The sequence below is a fragment of the Anguilla rostrata genome, chromosome 16, assembly GCF_018555375.3.
Source record: "Anguilla rostrata isolate EN2019 chromosome 16, ASM1855537v3, whole genome shotgun sequence".
Classification (NCBI taxonomy): domain Eukaryota; kingdom Metazoa; phylum Chordata; class Actinopteri; order Anguilliformes; family Anguillidae; genus Anguilla; species Anguilla rostrata.
In genome coordinates, this window is record NC_057948.1 from 26,690,204 (window position 1) to 26,704,753 (window position 14,550).

Consider the following 14,550-nt stretch of genomic DNA (forward strand, 5'->3'; position numbering starts at 1 on the left):
TGTTTCGTTTTGTTTATTTTTAAAGTTTTATTTTTATTCCCTCTGAGTGCATTTAGCAGCTTACAGCAGCTATATCTAAAATCAGAAGGTCCAGGATGAAATATTGCATGCCAGTACAGTTACAGTGGACACTGTACAATGACTCATAAATTCCAATGCATGGCTTACTGCATTTTGCCCTTTAAATAAATGATCATCTTAAAGTCAAATATTATCCATACTGGTAAGTTGTTGCAGTTGTTATTGGTTAGATTATGAAGACAAAGGTTATGATGCATCCAAGATTCCTACCAAAATGTTTTTGAAAATGAAAATCTGGTAACAGTTTGGGATTTCAAGTATGGGACTATGTTTCTAATGCATTTTTTGACATGTTAATGCACATTTCGAGTAGCAATTGAATTCACTGCAGTGAGTTCACACTTGTTAGTAGTTATTGTTGCTACATACAGGACTTTGACCTAACAGTTTACTCATTGTTTCATGCCCCATATTGTTACCAGAATAACACCAGAATAATAAACATATTTCACACTCCGTATTCCAATATACTGAAAACTATTATTGTTCCTTTTAATATGAATAAAAAGATAAATTAATGTTGTTGTTTTTTTGGTATAAACAAAAAGAAATGCAGTAGGCCTACTGCATATTTCAGAACAGACTGAATTACTTTTATTTAAAATTTTCTCATATTATTCCCAGTCCATTAATCTAAAGCCTCCTTAGAGACTCACCACAGCTGTTCGGTGGTAGTGTTAGACTGTTTATCACCATTCGGTCATTGCCCCATTTTCACAAATAGGGCTTGTAGAGCCATATTCAATTCAATATACATATAATTAACGGCCCAGGACTCCAAATTCGCAACTGTAATATCTGAAAACTATACCGAAAAGGAAAATGGGACAGCTATTACAATCCTGTTGACAATATTTGGTAGCATAGCTTTTTCATGCAGACAGAGTACAGGGGCACACAGCCTGTAGAGAATCTTGGGGGTTTTTTTCTTCCACACCAGAAGAGGGCAGTGTGTTCAAGTGCTGGGTGGGTGATTCTACCAGCTTGAATGCATTATGGTTCAAAGCAAAGACATGCTACACAAGATGCACTTTCTACTATGCATAAACTTTCTTCATTAACATTCCTTTTCATCGGAATATTTTCTGTGTTAGTATAAATTTTCATGTGCTCTATATATATCTATATATATTTCTTATTTATTTATTTATTTAATCCTCTTGTTATTAAGTTGTTCCGTGACTTGTTGTGCATCAGTTCCATGATTCTAGGGAATACATAAAAAATAAGTTGACAGTAAACAGCATAAACAATTCTCACGAGGTATAAATGTTTTATTCTTAAATGTGAGTATCAGTAAGCAATTCTTAATATAGAATCTATATGTTGTGAAATTATTGAGAATGATGCTTGTCATCTCCACAATGCCTCTAAATTTCCATTATGGTTGTTTGCAAGGAGTATTTTTAAATATTTAAAATGAGATTAATGATTCAGAGTTGCTTCAAATCAATTTTCAGCTATTGATTAATACTTTTTTATTGAAACATGTTGTGTCCTCTTCAGGAGGAACAACATTATCACCACTTTTATGAAATATGTTGTGTATACTGCTGTCTGTTTGCAATGCCAAGTTACTTTACACATTGTATGAGCTTCAGTCTAGTGCCACCAGTCAACCAGGGTGCAATATCAACAGTGAGGCCTCTATTGATCAAAAGTCATATTGCTGCTACTATGTGTATAGGACTGAATTACTTACCACAAGGCATTTATACCTAAACCACATCTGTTCTTTTGACTACACATTCATTCTACCTTTTGAAGTAGAAGTCCACACCATTACAAAATATTTAGAAACCTTAGGATTACATAATTATGTTTATAACTACCAAAACAATTTCACTACAAAATCAGAGAGGAAATAAGCCTCGTCGGAGTAGTGATCTCTTTTGTGGGATGGAAGAGGGGGGGTTGGTTTGTTCTTTTTCCCCCCACAAACCACCATTATACCTGATTATGTCTTGATTAGGCAGGTGGCTGAACTCACAGACTTTAAAGCACCTGAGAATGTAGAAAATCTGGTATGGAGAGGATGGATATTTGAAACCTTCTTTGGCCAGACACACACAATAGGCTTTTTACACAAGGGCTTAACAAAAGAAAGTTCACTGTGGTCTCAACATGTATTGGTGAGTTTAACTGGGTACTTATACCTTAAAATTTTAAATTCTTAATTTCTGTCAGCACTATTTATTTATTTATTTTGTATTAAACATTATCTTTAATTTTCTTTTTCTTTTTTACTTTTTTAAAGTATTTAGAGAAGTATGGCACTCAACTCAAAGTCGCAGTCGCTAGTAAGATGAAGTGAATCTACTGTAGGCTATCATTGCGTGGAAGGCAGAACTGAAGGATCCGACTATATCTCAAATCCGGGCAAAATCTTCCTTTTAACATTTTTTTACGTTCACGAATATCCCATCACCTACAATATATTTAAAAGTGCATTGGTGCATTCGTCCTGATACTACATAACAGCCGATGACACAGAAACTTGTTACGGTTCTTTTCTTAAACGTGAAAATCAGCCCGCCATATGTTTGTTTTGTCTTCGTGAATTTAAATTCAGCAAATGATTAAGGTTTATCCTGTAATGACAGTCTCAAGACAACTGGCACGGATACCTCGAAATAGCCTACCATAAACGTTATTCATTTTTGTACAGCTGTGCATCCGCTTCCACGCCCTGGTGATGTCGGCACAATATTTAACTTCACATCTGAAGCTTTGAATTAATGAGCCAGAGAAGACACCTAGCTCCGAGACACTAAATGCATATCGCTCTCTACACATAAATCCAGATGCTAAACTGATTCCTTGTCATCTTGTGGGCAGTTAGTTGGGTCCGGAGAACGCCTTCCGTAACCTAGTTCGTTTGCAAGAGCGCACGCAGTCAGCTGCGGACTTGGAACGTTTTCTTATACAAAGAAGCCAAACCACGTAAAGACATTCGTCGGGTGACAGCGAGTCTACTCAGTAAAAACAAAAGGAAGCGCGATGAGAGCCATTTCTCTCTATTCCACGTGCTCTCAGACACCAAGGCTAACTGCAATTTTAGAGTCTTTCTTGCCACGAAATTATCGGCAGCATTACTTTCCTTGGAGACTTCCTGGGATGTAGAGAGCCAGCATCGAGACGTTAGAGAGAAGCACTGTGTGATATTCTGTTGGATCGTCGTACTTTCTACTGAATTTGAATTCAGCCCTTTAAACTGCACCAATTGTGGTTTAACCACAGGATACCATGATGTACAAAGTGGAGTTCACGAAGAACAGGCGTTGTAAGATTTATTCAAGATGTGTGCACGTTCTAACCGGTGTGACTTTTTGATTTGTGCTGGTGGTGCTATAAGCATATGCGGTGTATAGTTCTAAACCGATTAACTCGAGCAGAAGGGGATATTGCTTTAAACGACTGACAAAAGAGACACGATATTTACCTACCCCATTTCAGCTTATATGCTGATTTTTGCATCTGGAAAGGTCAGTATTGCCCTTCTTAATGCTCCTTGATGATCTTTTAATGTTTGCATTGAATATCGAGGTCTACACTGAGTTAGCCGCGCTTGTTTTCCTGATAGTTGGTCAGTAACCTAGAATGTGGAGCAAATTGCAGATACAGATAAATACAGATAAACAATTAATATGAACGGAAATATACGCAGTGAAAGATGGGATTTCAGATACTGCTAGAGTGATTTTGTGTCTCCATACGGCGGGATGTCTATATTGAAAGCCTGTTGTCATTAAAAGTTATTGAGACAAGTTTAGAAACAGCAGGTGTACTGTTATTATACAAATGTATGTTAGTTTATTCATTTGTATTCCTGTAGTAGACTTCAGGTTACTTTGTTTCATTGGTCGCTTTCAAAGGGTATTGGAATGAAAAACAACGTTGTAGCAACGTTTGTTTTGCCATACCAAACCACAACTTGTCGGCAATATTGTAAATCGGTCCGGATCACAGTTTTCTCAGGAAACGTGTTATGTCCGACCCCAACTAAGTCATAAATTATGCAACTTCCCACTACCTAAACCATGTGTATATACTTTAAAATAATATCGCTGTCTCCTGGAAATGAGTTAGGCTTCAATGTTTTTTAAAAATTAATAAACTACTAAATAAAAATCAACTGCCATGAAAATTATTTTTGAGGATTGTTATTTTGTACACTACATCGAGACACCATCTAAACTAAAGCTTACAGTGGACCTGGAGCTCACAAAACAAAATTGTACGAACAGTGAATTATCCGCGAAGCCCTTACTTCTCTCTGACAAAAGCATGTCCTAAGTTTGAAAATAATGAATAGGGCCTACTGTTCTTTTATTTGCCCCATCAGCAGTAAATATGAATTCCCATCACTGAACTGTGAATCATTTCTGATTGTACAAGACAGAGCTTGGCCCTTCTTTAACTCTCATAGTTTTTTATTGTAAAAAAAATATATATATATAGCATTAACTGTGATGTGAAGTTTGTCTGAGCTGAACCATGTGCTGCAGATACCTCTCATTGGCTCTTCTCTCTCTTAATGTAATGTAGCCTATGTTTTACACGTGTGCATTTCTGCACATTTTTAGTCAAGCAGTTAGTTGGTTCCACTTTTTATTTTAACATACTTAATTTGGTCATTGTTAAAGTTATTTATGTTTCCAGAAATACTTGAAAATTAGCCACAGAAATGTTTCAGGAGAATTAAATGTTGAAGGATTAATGATACAGCAAACTAACTTCTCCACAATAACTGAATGAGCAGGTGAAACTCGGTGTGAACTCACTCAAGTACAATTAGGGCACATCTTTTCTTGCATTTACAATATGTAATGGGAATGAGAAGAAGCATTCTCTGTCTGACAGTCTGACAGTTTTTTAGTGAATAGGCTTCCCCACTGAACAATAGTAATGGCCAGCACAACAAAACAGCAATAAAGGAACTGATCTTATATAGCTTAGTTGTTCATCAGGCATCAATTTTCAAATTAAAGAGGGTATAATTGCCAGTTATTACTTGGGTAGATCAGGTGCCAGCTTGGATCAATATGAGTTATGTCAGAGACTGCTGGATTGTGTCCCCGTTGTCATCTATTAGGAAGCTGTTTGCCCATCCCTTCCGGTACAGGATACTAGTTATGGCTGTTCTTTCTTTGCCATTGTTTGTATTCAAAATACAGAAATATAGGAGATCCTAAAGGTTTTACAGTAGCTTCAGCACTGGCACATAGAAAGTTAAATGTTGAGCACAACAATCTGAATATTTGTTGTGTGAATGATGAATCTGTGATTACATGTTTGGTGAATGAGAGATAAACGTGCGCACTTCAAAAAGTTCTTGGCGCAAGGTGCCGAGTCATGATGTCACGCCAGAAATTCACAACTGAAATCTCACACACTTATGCTGAAAAGACAAAATAATGTATTTTTTAAATTTTGCAGCAGTTAATATTTTGACCTGTAGATCTTGTTCTGATCAACACTTATGGGTATAAGTATGAACTGTTTTTTTTGTTTGTTTTTGGAGCAAAACTAAGTGTGCATGTTTTCCTTTCTGGATTTACTGGTGAACCCATTTCCAGTATTAAGTAGAACATTATTAATTTAAGCCTTAACAATAGCATTTGTGGTCCGGTCTTCAGACAGGCTAATTTTAATTCATACATAATCCCCTTTAAACACAATTCACTCCACCTTTTCTTTTTAAGCATTTGCCTGACAAAACTCACACATCTGATCAGAACAAATCAAATAAACTGAGTGCATTTTCATGGGAGGAATGGCTTTCTAAATGTCTAGTGCAGATGTATAATCCTATGGAGTACCCTGCTGAGATTGCTACATGTTTGCTAGCATGAAGAACAAGGATTTTTATCTGTGAACTTAGTCTTCATTTTATGCTTAGGCTCTTTGCTGTCCGCTTGGTGTCTAAAAAGTATTTCCCTGAATACAAAGCCTTGGAATGATACTTGTGGGATTGACCCAATTTGTTATTGTTGACTTCTAAAGCCTGGAATTGAAAACAGATTATTTTTCCTATTCCATTAGTGATACCAGTTAGACAGCTATTAAAGAGTAACCAAATATCTGGATATTCAAAAATGTCCAGAGAACAAAACAAATCTCTCATTGAGGAGTTGACTGAATTGCATTAATTCTTCTGACCTAGCAGAGCTCTGAGACATGTAACTGGATGTGTGGATACTGCGTGATGATACAAGGCCCTGTGGCTGGCATTGCACCAGTACTGCCCCGAAGAGAACAGGCCAGATGGCCCTGGAGTATGCACAGTTTCCACAGTACTAGCAAGGCATGAGGGTGGTCTGGCCACCTGTGTGCACTGTTGTGTGCTCGCAGTACATGCGGCTGTGGGCAAAGTACTGAATTATACTGCCGAAAATGTCAAACCTGATTTTTTTTTTTTTTTTTTTTAAATGAAGGGCAAAAAGAACTGTGTTTTATACCCACGTTAAAAGAAGCAAGGTATTCTGTAGTCCACAATCTGGCGATGACCCTTTGGACACGTGCTGCAAATTAGCATGCAATCTTGGGCCCGCTGTAAGCCGGGGCTGTGCGGAGCAGATCAGCACAAGTGCGCAGTGACTTCAAAGAGATAACCTCCTGTCTCCATTAGGAAGCCTGAGAGACTCAGGAAGGAAGCTTCCTCGTTTCATTCTCCCCATCTGCTCCGCCAGGGATGGGCTGTATGTTCTGTGCTCCGATCACACTGAATTATTTCTCATTTCACTATAAATAGCCCCGTCTGGTACACCTCTGCCCTCCCGGGCTGGGAATGTACGCTCTCCACGTACTCCCCAGGCAGAACATCCCACCTTGCCTCTTGATTATGCGCACAGAGAGAATCACCAATACAGGTGCTTGTACAACTGTCTCAGAAATTAAAAACAAATGGATAATGAGTGGACAAAGAAAGTAATTGCTTTTTGTTTCTAGAGTTATTACCTGATGAGCGAGTGGGATAAACTATATGTAGGTACTGTGGTATATGAATCAATGTGGCAACAATACTTCACTGAAGATGCATTAATGCATCTCACTGAAATGTGCTGGCACTGTGTTAAGCCAAGTATTTATATTTACGGACTTTTATGTAAGCATCAGAATTCAATCTGTCTTATATGGGAAATGCTATTCCATCCAGCCTTTTTAATGAGCAAAAGGTCACCTGTTAATTATTAATTTGGGATGTCAAACAATCCTCAAAAGACATTCATTTAAAATGGGTTATCCTTGAATAATATATGAACAGGATTCCCTTACCTCCAAAAGGAGAATGTTGGTTATATTTTTTAGTATCTTACTCCTACAAGACTCTGTCATTTTAGGGTGACCTTTCCTGTCATTTATTTCTATATCTTGGGTAGCACAGAAGGCGATTACAATTCATACTGTTATAGTTGCTTCTAATAGCCTCCTTAGTTCTGTGGAAATAAGCCTCTTGGGACAGTTCATACATTTTTTAGCATTAAGCTAATGGGTGTTTACTATTTGCAGAGAGAAAAGAGACCCTTGATGTATTAAAAGAGCCATGTCCTCTTCCATTATGAATCACTGTTTTGCTCACATACAGTACTTCTTCTGATTTTGGAACTGCTCATTAGTTGTACTAAAGCAGTTTTACAGAATGCATGTGTGTTTTATCTCAAAGAAAAGGTAAAGGAAGATGTGAACGGCATTATATATGTTACAGTGTGAAGCACTATAATTTAAGTTGCTGCTGTGGAATGCTTTGAAACAAAGATTTGTAGGTCTTCAGTGGAAACCACTGCCTCAGGGCAGAGAGACCCAAAAATCGTTTTTTAATGAATAGGATTTTTTTGTTTGTTTGGTTTTTGTTTTGTTTTTAGGTTTTTGTTTTATCAGTTCCTTATATTTTACTGTTATTCCCGATTTGAAATGGCCAGTCATATTTATTGGCCAGCCCGTGGCTGTAACATGCCATATCAATTTAGGACAGTGTCCTTGGAAAAAAAAAAAAAGCAGGAAGCCAGGCACCACTTATTTTCACTGCATTACACCAGCTGTGCAGCCATTGTATATACAGTACTTTATACAACTGTACTATGTAGTACATATGTTTTGGTAATTCAGTTCAAGACTATCAGTCTCAAAATAAAAGCCATCATTACTTTGTAATGCAGTAAAAGCCGATTGGCAGTAGTATTGATTGAGTCTCACGCTGACTCTGAATTTGTTATGACTCTGCTTCGGTGAATTATGTACATCACTAATTACCTAACATATAGATAGAACACATCAGATTAAGGTTCTTGCTAGTATTCCAGTTTTCATGCTAAAGACTTTTTCATGGTCCTGTTGGGCGGCTGAGAGTACCTGAAAGCCATAAAATCAAGGTTCCCTTGCAGCTAAATGCAAGACGGACAAGGAAGCCTACACCACCAGTGCAATGCAATGGCAGTCAACAAAATGACTGACACTGTACCGTTCTTGATCACAGAACTATATTTGGTGTAGTACTTTAAGCCCTTAAGGAATGGAGCATGATCATTTCAGAGCATTCTTGAGCTGAGTCATAAATAGGCCAACAACTGACAGCGTAACTTGAGTGGGTGCCATTATCATCTTATATAAAACCATAGTTATGGCTTTTATTACTGAAAAGTAATGATAATGTTACTGGAGGAAGTACCTCATGAAACTGTGATGATATTGTCGGCTACACTATGGCTGGGCCATGCTGCACGTTTGTCACATAGGCTGTTTATACAATGTTCATTTTAATAACTGCCTTTCATACAGCTGCTGACATAGCTACAGTAATTTGTGAAAGTGAAACTAAGAATCTTAATCGAATACTTGTTTTGCAGGGTTTGCTGTTTTGCAGAGAATCAGCTGAGGTTATACTTGCCATTATTTGTCTGATCTGGTGCTAATAAATTAAATAGAAAATATACAAATCAACCCTATTGGCATCTTGATGCCTGTGTAGACAGAATTTGAGATGTTAACAGGTTCTCCTATTAAACTGATTGGACACATAAATATGGAGCTTGCTAAAGAACAAAGTTATGAAGCCAGTTGTGACATTTGGTGTATTAATATTGATATAAGAATGTTTCAGTTGTACTGAGAATCCATCACAGGAACTGTTAAGGACATTTATAATCAGTATTTCTTTTGAAAACTTCCTTTTCTGAGAATGCACATTTGTCTAGTAGGGAACAGATTTGATCTTTGTGTGTCTTTTTCATGAAGGAGGAAAATGTATTTCTCAGATGAGAATGGGTTTGCTTTGTCAGGGGATTAACGATTTACTCACACACGGGCAAGGTCACTGTCTGGATGCTGAAGCAGATCTCAGCGGTGTCTCAGATGGTATATGGCATTGTGCCTGGAAAACATGGTCCAGCCAAGCTCGTTACTCGGCATCCCTGTCATCAGCTTGTCAGAGCTGTAATTCTTGTCCAATGAAGGGACCGGTTGCCAGGGTATTGATCAGTTAGGCCACAAAAATTACCTCTGAGTTGATTATACCAATTTATTTTACTCAAGCCCTGTCAGTTACTAATTAGCTGATCACCTGTTCAGCCATGCCAAACACAGTCAATGTAATAAATAGGCTAGAGCAATGCATCCACCCACCCTGGCAGAAATATTAAAGGTCCAATATTATGCTGTTTTTCAGCAATTTTATGTTGTTCGACAAGGCATACCAAACATGTTGGTAAACTATTGCAATAAATGTTTTAAATATATAATTTAGTTTCTTACCCCTAGAGCCGAACAGGCCATTTTAGGTGGATGTTTCACTTTCTTTTTTTTTCCATATGCTCTGCGTTGATTTGTTCGCTGACCGGGAATGGGACGAGCACCCCTCCCATCTCCTGCCTAGACTCCCAATCCAGAAAAGTGAGCTAATATGGTGTCCGTAAAACAACTGGTCCATTCGTAATTACCCTGTGCGGTCATAGATGGTAAATCACAAAATGGTGGGCATTACCTCATTCTTAGAAGAAGCTGACCAAGGGCAGTTTTATGTGAATGACATTGTTAAAAATGATTGGCTGTTTTCAGCCAGGCCAGTTGTGAGGTAGAATCTGGGGACAGTTGTGAACAGACTGTTTAGGCTGGCAATTATTTATCTTATACAACAACTAAAAATGTGAAGTAGAACAGAGTTCATATTTTACCAGCACACAGTATCATGCCACACTGCACAATCAATGCCAAAACTGAGTAAACATTGATTTCTATGATATGGGACCTTTAAAATGGGCCAGCCAATTTGTTGAGTACATATTGTGTAATTTGAGTATATATGGATAATGTAAATTAATAAACAGTATTGAATTTATTGCCACAAATCTGTATGCACGTGGAATTTTTTAGCCTATGTTAAAACTGTTGTTTGAGATGTATGAAATAAATGAGGATATTTTGATGTTACATCTTCCAAATACAAGAGGGTGAGATTAGACGAATAGACGGATCCAAAGTTCACAAAATTCCATGTGAGCAAAGCTAGGCTACTACTGGTGGTGTTGAATGAAGCTAAATAATTGTAGTAAACATAAAACAAATACTGAGAATGTAAAATGAATGTAGTGTAAAGTTGATTTCCTTGATGATGAACTTTTCCTCAACATTTCCTTTAACAAGTCCAATTAGTCTTCACTTCAGGACCTGTGTAAAATAAGAAGTTTGGGTCTGGGAATATCTTAATATGGACATAACTGTTTAATAATTGCAGGTGCCTGTCCAGGTCAAATGATCGCTGTCCGTGGTGCTGAACCTCTGCTGTTAGCATTCAAGTTTGTGTCAGAGATGCATTAAGAACGCAGTCCTGCATTGCAGCCCAGCATTTTGCCAACATATCAAATAACAGTTGACCTGCAGTAATTGGGGCTGAAACCTGAAAAACAAATATGTGGGAATGCTGTCTGTGCCAGGAATTTCCTTCCCTGCTGTTCTTCATGTCTTGCAAGGTTTATCTCCATTCAGATGGAGCTAGCAATGCAGTGTATTGCTCCTGAGGACATTCAGGTAATTTGTGACTTTTAAGAGCATCACAAGTTTCCTTCTCTGTGATTATTGCCATGGTTCTTTGGACTTAAATAGCTAGAATGTGCCATTTACTTGCAGTGTTTCTTAAAGCACTTTCTCCAAAGAGACTTTATCGCTTAAATTGTCTACCAAGAACTGAATATTTGAGGGCTGGTAATGAATGCATGCATGTCCATTAAAGTAATCATTTTTGCCTTTTTAAACAAAATAAGTACTTTCAAAACTATATGGCCCTACAAAAAGGTATTTTAGAGAATAGTTTCCTAGTAAAAGCCTATATAGATGATGAGCAGCAGATGTAGTTTCCAAGGTTTGTGCCAGTGAGATTTTGATCAGTCATCTGTCATATGGAATCTACCAATCACGCTTAGACATGACACCAAAAACAACTACAAATAAAATATCAAAAATTGTAAACCTCTTTCCTCAGTAAAGCTGTTGACCTTAGTGAAACTCCACCATTTTCACAGAATAGACACTCTTACAGCATGCTACTACCACTACAGTCTCTCAGAGCCAAAGCACAGACATATAGTACTTAAAGCAACCATTCCCAGTCATTATTAAAAGGTTCTGAATAAAAAATGACCTCTCACTCCAGCCTGATCCCATATCAGCAGTTACCTAGTGAAACCTTTCCTCAGAACACTAGGCACACTTAGGATTGAAGGAGCATTTTGAGATGCAGCCTCTATTCATTATCAGCCGTTCTGTAAAGATCTGCTGAGGCAGCATTTGTGAAGCAGCTTTCAAATGTTCTCTTCTGGATTTTATTCACTGTGTTCTTGTGTGCACCGTGTTCCAGCGAAAAAAAGAGTAAGGCCTAAGACTGCTCATTTTCCTATCTTTGAGAAGGTTATTCTGAAGTGCAGCTATAAGGATTAAATAAAAAGCCATAGATTGCCTGAGTATATTCACTCTTCAGATCGCCAGGCAATTAATACTAATTGTCAGTTAAAAGAAAAAAAATAAAGGCACACACTCACACACACACACACACACACACATAGGGTCTGGACAAAATAATGGAAACAGCAAACAATATATAAATATAAAGTAACTGATAAGGAGTAGCATTCAATCCTTCATGGAATGCTGCCATACACATTCTTAACTGCATTTAAGGGAGATATTGGACCATTCTTTAAGAAGGAAAGCCACCAATTCTTTGCAGTATGAAAGCAGTGGAAAATGTACTTCCTGTTTTGTGCTTCAGAATATCCCATAAAGTTTCACTGACGTTTGAATCTGGTGTGGAGCCATGGAAGGTGTTTGACTGCATCCTGGCTTTCATGAGTCTAGGTTTGTTCTTGTGCTTCATACACCAAGTTATGTGTCTTTGTGAATTAGCCTTGGAATGGTGACCGTGCCCTTAAATACTAGCTTTATTAAGCTCACAGTGTACACTTTTTGTTGAGACTGGGTCACAAAAGTGTAATTTTTGGTAATGTAGTTTTTAGGAACTATCCGGTTAAGTGTCCATCTGTCTCTGTGAGTTTTGACTTGCAGCAACTGTTCCTATTTGCCAATGCAGGTTGTTCATGTTTTCCATTGTTTTAGCAGTTTTTGTGACCAATGAACCTGTAATTCAGGCAAAACCTGTAATTCCGGAAATTCAGGCCTCTGTGGCAACTGTGAGCCTTTTAGTTGCCTCGTTGGGAAGTGCTGATAACCAGATCTTTTTTATTGCTGATGCATATTGTTAACTGCCATATAATGTAATATGTGTCACTTGTGTAGCTATCTTAGTAATTGTGATTTAAGTCATTTTTCATGCCATGTTTCCAATATTATGTCCAAGACCTGTAAATATAAAACATAATTGAATATAAAAGTGCTAATTATATGGGCCAATGAATGGGCCAATGAAAGGCACATACAATCCGTTTTTCCATTAACTGACTAGTATAATACCACAATTCCCTGGAGGCCCTGCAGATATAATTCTTTTTTCAACTACGTTTTACTGTAAGTGTAATGTTTGCATTTGCCGAAAAAGACAGGAAATGAAATTGATCAGCCCTAATGCTAACATCAGCCTGCTCTCCATCAAGGTGTATATATGTCTACTATACTTCAAACAACATGTACTCACCACTGGGCAGATTGCTTAAGTTTCAAATCTGCTCTCAAAGAGCCTAATTCATACTCTTAGAATACTCTGCACAATGTATTGTCAATTTTGGGTTTTAAAGCTGATTTTGCACTTTTATAAAGCATGCTTCATTTCCAGCATGCCCATGTATCCTATTTGGGACCACTTTTCTTGTATCACTCTTCGTGAGCTTATCCATAAACTGTGTTGGTATATAGCACACAGTTTTTAAACTACTGTGATAAATTGATAGATCCTGCATTAGAGTGTATATTATAGAGTGTAGAGTATGTATTGCCATGATCTCTAAGGATATTAATCTAATTTTCAACTCATAACTCCCAGTCACATAGTTACTACATAATTACATCATAATACTAGTCATATGGCTCAGTTGGTAGAGCTTTATGCTAACAACACAAAGGTACTAATGGGTTTGAACTGGGGACTATAGTACATATACTGAAAAATATATGCACTGATACACTGTACATCATTCTATACAAAAATCGCTATTTGGGGAGCCCATGCTGATGCTATTCCACCTGTCAAAATGGCATTAAGATTGGTTTGCAAATGGCGGAGATAGCAAGGTTCAACAATCGTTGTTTTACATGGGAGAGCTGACCAACGTAATACACTATGGCAAAATTTCAGTCAAGGGCATCTACCTGTACAAGTCAAACACTGCTGAGATTTGGTCAGTGGAAATAGATTGCTCTCATCTTTATAGATGGACAAAGGGACCAAGGTTAAACAGATCATGCAAATTTAAGTTCCAGTGTACATGCACATTTTAACCTTAAATTTAATTTTCAATTCATTTTTTTCAGTTATGTATTAAGCTTTATTGAAGTATTATTGAATGTAAAAACTGGAAAAAAAACAAGAGAAAAACCACAAATAACACACCTACTGTATCAACGTAGTTAATGAAACATGAATGCTAAATGAAAAAAATGTGGCTTAAAATATGCATACAATATGCATACTTTCCCTCGTGAAGCAGAATATTTCTGAGGTGTTAGAAATGCTTTTCCAGAGACCCTTTCACACACCAAGGCTGAGAATACACGTGTCCTGAATTCAATCAAAATTTATCTTAAAGGTGCAGCATAGCAAGTTTTCATCCTTGTGGCAACAGATGAGAAGTTCCTCAAAATTCAAATGAATCTCAAAATACTACTGACATGACAGAAGTATTGAGAAAACACACATTGAGAATGCCAATATTATTTGGTAACTCGAACCCTAAGCCATGTTGGCATTCTGGTACACCTAGTGAGTGATACACGTACAGTAACCCGACAGCCTGTATCTTTCTGAAATAA

The 14,550-nt window shown here is 37.4% G+C and overlaps 1 protein-coding gene across 1 annotated transcript in view; it reads left to right on the forward strand.

Moving 5' to 3' along the window:
* Positions 1-2,707: 2,707 nt before the first annotated feature.
* The window catches only part of LOC135241719 (carbohydrate sulfotransferase 8-like), a 122,041-nt gene continuing 110,198 nt past the window's right edge, over positions 2,708-14,550 (forward strand). The window contains exon 1 of the mRNA XM_064312326.1: positions 2,708-3,566. The gene's annotated coding sequence lies outside the window, so the exon portion shown is untranslated. The remainder of the gene's footprint in view (positions 3,567-14,550) is intronic.